This window comes from Lampetra fluviatilis, unplaced genomic scaffold, assembly GCF_964198595.1.
Source record: "Lampetra fluviatilis unplaced genomic scaffold, kcLamFluv1.1 SCAFFOLD_567, whole genome shotgun sequence".
NCBI classification, from domain to species: Eukaryota; Metazoa; Chordata; class Hyperoartia; order Petromyzontiformes; family Petromyzontidae; genus Lampetra; species Lampetra fluviatilis.
In genome coordinates, this window is record NW_027621560.1 from 50,438 (window position 1) to 59,011 (window position 8,574).

Genomic DNA, 8,574 nt, shown 5'->3' on the forward strand with positions numbered 1-8,574 from the left:
GGTGGTGATGTTGACAATGAAGATGGTGGTGGTGGTGGTGGTGGTGGTGGTGACGATGAAGATGGTGATGGTGGTGATGTTGACAATGAAGATGGTGATGGTGGTGATGTTGACAATGAAGATGGTGATGGTGGTGATGTTGACAATGAAGATGGTGATGGTGGTGATGTTGACAATGAAGATGGTGATGGTGGTGATGTTGACAATGAAGATGGTGATGGTGGTGATGTTGACAATGAAGATGGTGATGGTGGTGATGGTGACGATGGTGATGGTGGTGATGTTGACAATGAAGATGGTGATGGTGGTGATGTTGACAATGAAGATGGTGATGGTGGTGATGTTGACAATGAAGATGGTGATGGTGGTGATGTTGACAATGAAGATGGTGATGGTGGTGATGTTGACAATGAAGATGGTGATGGTGGTGATGTTGACAATGAAGATGGTGATGGTGGTGATGTTGACAATGAAGATGGTGATGGTGGTGATGTTGACAATGAAGATGGTGATGGTGGTGATGTTGACAATGAAGATGGTGATGGTGGTGATGTTGACAATGAAGATGGTGATGGTGGTGATGTTGACAATGAAGATGGTGATGGTGGTGATGTTGACAATGAAGATGGTGATGGTGGTGATGTTGACAATGAAGATGGTAATGGTGGTGATGTTGACAATGAAGATGGTGATGGTGGTGATGTTGACAATGAAGATGGTGATGGTGATGGTGGTGATGTTGACAATGAAGATGGTGATGGTGGTGACGTTGACAATGAAGATGGTGATGGTGGTGATGTTGACAATGAAGATGGTGGTGATGTTGACAATGAAGATGGTGATGGTGGTGATGTTGACAATGAAGATGGTGATGGTGATGGTGGTGATGTTGACAATGAAGATGGTGATGGTGGTGATGTTGACAATGAAGATGGTGATGGTGTTGATGTTGACAATGAAGATGGTGATGGTGGTGATGTTGACAATGAAGATGGTGATGGTAGTGATGTTGACAATGAAGATGGTGATGGTGGTGATGTTGACAATGAAGACGGTGATGGTGGTGATGTTGACAATGAAGATGGTGATGGTGGTGATGTTGACAATGAAGATGGTGATGGTGGTGACGATGAAGATGGTGATGGTGGTGATGGTGGTGACGATGATGGTGGTGGTGATGATGGAAATGATGGTGGTGATGATAATGGTGGTGATGATGGTGGTGATGGTGGTGGTGATGGTGGTGATGGTGGTGATGGTGATGGTGGTGATGATGATGGTGAGGATGATGCTGATGATGATAGTGATGGTGGTGATGGTGGTGATGGTGGTGATGATGGTGGCGATGATGGTGATGATGGTGGTGATGGTGATGATGGTGATTATGATGGTGGTGATGATGGTGGTGGTGATGGTGGTGATGATGGTGATGGTGGTGATGGTGGTGATGATGGTGGTGATGATGGTGATGGTGGTGATGATGGTGGTGATGATGGTGATGAAAATGGTGATGATGATGGTGGCGATGGTGGTGATGGTGGTGATGGTGATGGTGGTGATGGTGATGGTGGCGATGATGGTGGTGATGGTGGTGATGATGGTGGTGATGATGATGGTGATGATGATGGTGATGATGCTGGTGGTGATGATGATGGTGGTGATGATGGTGGTGATGATGGTGATGGTGGTAATGATGGTGGTGATGGTGGTGGTGGTGGTGATGATGGTGGTGATGATGGTGGTGATGATGGTGGTGATGATGGTGGTGATGATGGTGGTGGTGGTGGTGATGATGGTGATGATGATGGTGGTGATGATGATGGTGATGGTGGTGATGATGGTGGTAATGATGGTGGTGATGGTGGTGGTGGTGGTGATGATGGTGGTGATGGTGGTGATGATGGTGGTAATGATGGTGGTGATGGTGATGATGGTGGTGATGATGGTGGTGATGATGGTGGTGATGGTGATGATGATGGTGGTGATGATGGTGGCGATGATGGTGGTGATGGTGATGATGATGGTGGTAATGATGGTGGTAATGATGGTGGTGATGATGGTGATGATGGTGATGGTGGTAATGATGGTGGTGATGGTGATGGTGGTGATGATGGTGGTGGTGGTGATGGTGGTGGTGATGGGGATGATCCATGATAGTCAATTTAGAATCATAGATTTAATTGGTAGTAGCGTCAAAGTTATATATACAGATTACGCAAATAGTCACTCACTCAGTCACTCACTCAGTCACTCACTCAGTCACTCACTCAGTCACTCACTCAGTCACTCACTCAGTCACTCACTCAGTCACTCACTCAGTCACTCACTCAGTCACTCACTCAGTCACTCACCCACTCGCTCAGTCACTCACTCGCTTAGTCACTCACTCAGTCACTCACACACTCGCTCAGTCACTCACTCAGTCACTCACTCAGTCACTCACTCAGTCACTCACTCAGTCACTCACTCAGTCACTCACTCAGTCACTCACTCAGTCACTCACCCACTCGCTCAGTCACTCACTCGCTCAGTCACTCACTCAGTCACTCACTCAGTCACTCACTCAGTCACTCACTCAGTCACTCACTCAGTCACTCACTCAGTCACTCACTCAGTCACTCACTCAGTCACTCACTCAGTCACTCACTCAGTCACTCACTCAGTCACTCACTCAGTCACTCACCCACTCACTCAGTCACTCACTCAGTCACTCACTCAGTCACTCACTCAGTCACTCACTCAGTCACTCACTCAGTCACTCACTCAGTCACTCAGTCACTCACTCAGTCACTCACTCAGTCACTCACTCAGTCACTCACTCAGTCACTCACCCACTCGCTCAGTCACTCACTCGCTTAGTCACTCACTCAGTCACTCACACACTCGCTCAGTCACTCACTCAGTCACTCACTCAGTCACTCACTCAGTCACTCACTCAGTCACTCACTCAGTCACTCACTCAGTCACTCACTCAGTCACTCACTCAGTCAGTCACTCACTCAGTCACTCACTCAGTCACTCACTCAGTCACTCACTCAGTCACTCACTCAGTCACTCACTCAGTCACTCACCCACTCGCTCAGTCACTCACTCGCTTAGTCACTCACTCAGTCACTCACACACTCGCTCAGTCACTCACTCACTCGCTTAGTCACTCACTCATTCACACAGTCACTCACTCAGTCACTCACTCAGTCACCCACCCACTCACCCACTCACTCACTCACTCACCCACCCACCCACTCACTCACCCACCCACTCACTAAGTCACTCACCCACTCACCCATCCACTCATTCACCCACCCACCCACTCACTCACTCACCCACTCACTCACTAAGTCACTCACCCACTCACTCACCCACCCACTCACCCACTCACTCACTCACTCACCCACTCACTCACCCACTCACTCACCCACCCACTCTCCCGTCCACCCACCATTGAGATACTGTATATCGTCACAATGCTTTAAACAAATATAATTGATCGTGTTGAACTTATTGATGGTGTAAGATTGATCGTCTATTGGCTTAAGTTTGTATAATTAATATAAAAAAATAGTTGATTAAACACGTTCAGTCTGGTGGTGTTTGCGTACTGTGAGAGTGAGTGGGTGAGTGAGTGGGTGAGTGGGTGAGTGAGTGGGTGGGTGAGTGGGTGGGTGGGTGAGTGAGTGAGTGAGTGGGTGAGTGAGTGAGTGGGTGGGTGAGTGAGTGGGTGGGTGGGTGGGTGGGTGAGTGGGTGGGTGAGTGAGTGAGTGGGTGAGTGGGTGGGTGGGTGAGTGAGTGAGTGAGTGAGTGGGTGGGTGAGTGGGTGGGTGGGTGAGTGAGTGGGTGAGTGGGTGAGTGAGTGGGTGGGTGAGTGGTGGGTGGGTGGGGTGAGTGAGTGAGTGAGTGGGTGAGTGAGTGAGTGGGTGGGTGAGTGAGTGAGTGTGGTGGGTGGGTGGGTGGGTGGGTGAGTGGGTGGGTGAGTGAGTGAGTGGGTGAGTGGGTGGGTGGGTGGGTGAGTGAGTGGGTGAGTGGTGTGAGTGACTTAGTGAGTGAGTGAGAGGGTGGGTGAGTGGGTGAATGGGTGGGTGAGTGAGTGGGTGGGTCACTCACTCACTCACTCACCACTCACCACCCACCCACTCACTCACTCACCCACTCACTCACTCACTCACCCACTCACCCACCACCACCACTCACCCCACTCACCCACTCACTCACCCACACACCACTCACCCACCCACCCACCACTCACCCACCCACACACCCACCTACCACCCACTCACCCACCCACACACCCACCCCCACACACACCCCCACCCCCACCACCCCACCCACCCACCACCCACCACTCACACACCCACCCCACCCACTCACCCACCCCACCCACCCACACTACCCACCCACACACCCACCCACCACTCACCCACCCACCCACCCACCACACCCACCACCACTCACCCACCCACCCACTCACCCACTCACCACCACCACTCACCCACCACACACTCACACCACCCACCACCACCACTCACACCCACCCACCACTCACCCACCACCACTCACCACTCACCCACCCACCTCACACACTCACCCACTCACCCACCCACCCCCTCACTCACTCACTCACCCACTCACCACTCACCCACCCACCCACTCACCACCACCACTCACCACTCACCACCACCACTCACTCACCCACCCACCCACCACACCACCCACCCACTCACTCACACCACCCCCACCACCACTCACCCACCCACCCACTCACTCACTCACCCCACTCACCCACCCACCCACCACTCACCCACCACCCACACACCACTCACCCACCCACTCACACACCCACCCCACTCACCACTCACCCACCCACTCACCCACCACACACCCACCACCACTCACCCACCCACCCACTCACCACACCACCCCACACACCCACCCCCCACCCACCCACTCACTCCTCACCCCCCACCACCACTCACCCACCCACCCACTCACCACCAACCACTCACCACCCACCCACCACCACTCACCCACCACCCACTCCCCCCACCCACCCACCACCACCACTCACCACCCCCACTCACCACTCACCCACCCCCCCCACCACTCACTCACCCACCACCCACCCACCCACCCACTCACTCACTCACCCACCCACTCACCACTCACCCACCACCACTCACCCCACCCCACTCACCACCACCCACCCACCACACACACACCACCCACCACCCACTCACCCACCCACCCACACCACCACTCACCCCCACCACCCCACCCACCCACCCACTCACCCACTCACCACCACCCACCACCCACTCCACCCACTCCACCCACCACCACCACCCACTCACCACCACTCACCCACCCCCCCACCACCACCCCCCCCCCCCCACCACCACCCCACCCACCCCCACCCCCCCCCCCCCCCCCACCCCCACCCCACCCACCCACCACCACCCACACCACCCACTCACCACTCACCCACCCACCCACTCACCCACCCACCACCCCCACCCACCACCCCCACCCACCCACTCACCCACCCACCACCACCCACCCACCCACTCCCACACCACCCACCCACCACCACCACCCACCCACCCACCCACCCACCCACCCCACTCACCCACCCACCCCCACTCACCACTCACCCCCACCACCCCACCACCCACCCACCACCACCACCCACCCACCCACCACCACTCACCCACCCACTCACCACCCACCCCCACACACCACCACCCACCCACCCACACACCCCCACCCCACACACCCACCACCCCACCCCCACCACCACCCACCCACCCACCACCACACCCACCCACCACCCACACACCCCACACCACCACCCCCACCCACCCACCACCCACCACCACCCACTCACCACCACCCCCACCCCACCCACCCACCACACCACCCACCACCACCCACCCACCCCCCACCACCACTCACCCACCCACTCACCACCACCCCACCCACCCACACACCACCCCACCACCACCACTCACCCCACCACCACCACCCCACCCACCCACCACATCACCCACCCACTCACCACTCACCACCCACCCACTCACCACCACCCACCCACTCACCACACCACCCACTCCCCACCCACCCACCCACCACTCACTCACTCACCCACTCACCCACTCACCACCCACCACTCACACACCCACCCACCCCCACCCACCCCCCCACCCACTCACACACCACTCACCCCACCACCCCACCACCCACCCACCCCACTCACTCACTCACCCACTCACCCACCCACCCACCCACCCACTCACTCACTCACCACACCCACTCACCACTCACCCACCCACCCACTCACCACTCACCCACTCACCACTCACCCACCACTCACTCACCCACCCACTCACCACTCACCCACCCACTCACTCACACACTCACCCACTCACTCACCCACCCACCCACTCACTCACTCACTCACCCACTCACCCACCCACCCACCCACTCACTCACTCACTCACCCACTCACCACTCACCCACCACTCACTCACCACTCAACCACACACCACTCACCCACCACTCACTCACCCCACTCACCCACCCACCCACCCACTCACTCACTCACTCACCCACTCACCACTCACCCACCCACCCACTCACCACTCAACCACTCACCACTCACCCACCACTCACTCACCCACCCACTCACCACTCACCCCACCCACTCACTCACTCACTCACCCACTCACTCACTCACCCACCCACCCACTCACTCACTCACCCACTCACCCACCCACCCACCCACTCACTCACTCACTCACCCACTCACCACTCACCCACCACTCACTCACCCACCCACTCACCACTCACCCACCCACTCACTCACTCACTCACCCACTCACCACTCACCCACCCACCCACTCACTCACTCACCCACTCACCCACCCACCCACCCACTCACCTCACTCACTCACTCACCCACTCACCACTCACCCACCCACCCACTCACCACTCAACCACTCACCACTCACCCACCACTCACTCACCCACCCACTCACCACTCACCCCACCCACTCACTCACTCACTCACCCACTCACTCACTCACCCACCCACCCACTCACTCACTCACCCACTCACCCACCCACCCACCCACTCACTCACTCACCCACTCACCACTCACCCACCACTCACTCACCACCCACTCACCACTCACCCACCCACTCACTCACTCACTCACCCACTCACCACTCACCCACCCACCCACTCACTCACTCACCCACTCCACCCACCCACCCACCCACTCACTCACTCACTCACTCACCCACTCACCACTCACCCACCCACCCACTCACCCCTCAACCACGCAAACCCATATGGGGTTAACGTGTGTCTATATCTGTGCTGTCTACAATTTGGGGGTTAAATTTGGAGGTGACGTCACCTCGTGTCTGAAACCTTAAACCCCGCACAGATTTAGACTCACACATAGACTCACACCACCCCAATATAGACCCATAGACTCACCACCACCACCACCACCACCACACAGAGACCCATAGACTCACCACCACACAGAGACCCATAGACTCACCACCACCACACAGAGACCCATAGACTCACCACTACACAGAGACCCATAGACTCACCACTACACAGAGACCCATAGACTCACCACTACACAGAGACCCATAGACTCACCACTACACAGAGACCCATAGACTCACCACTACACAGAGACCCATAGACTCACCACTACACAGAGACCCATAGACTCACCACCACACAGAGACCCATAGACTCACCACCACCACACAGAGACCCATAGACTCACCACCACTACACAGAGACCCATAGACTCACCACCACTACACAGAGACCCATAGACTCACCACCACCACACAGAGACCCATAGACTCACCACCACCACACAGAGACCCATAGACTCACCACCACCACACAGAGACCCATAGACTCACCACCACACAGAGACCCATAGACTCACCACTACACAGAGACCCATAGACTCACCACTACACAGAGACCCATAGACTCACCACTACACAGAGACCCATAGACTCACCACTACACAGAGACCCATAGACTCACCACCACACAGAGACCCATAGACTCACCACCACTACACAGATAACATAGAAACAATGCGCTAACCATTGCACCACCACTCCCCCACTCTCTCCCCACTCTCTCCCCACTCTCTCCCCACTCTCTCCCCACTCTCTCCCCACTCTCTCCCCACTCTCTCCCCACTCTCTCCCCACTCTCTCCCCACTCTCTCCCCACTCTCTCCCCACCCACTCACCCACTCTCCCCCCACTCTCCCCCCACCCACCCACTCACCCACTCACCCACCCACCCACCCACTCACCCATCCACCCACCCACCCACTCACCCACTCTCCCCCCACTCTCCCCCCACCCACCCACTCACCCACTCACCCACTCACCCACCCACTCACCCACCCACTCACCCACCCACCCACTCACCCACCCACCCACCCACCCACTCACCCACTCACCCACCCACTCACCCACTCACCCCACCCACCCACTCACCCACCCACTCACTCACCCACCCACCCACCC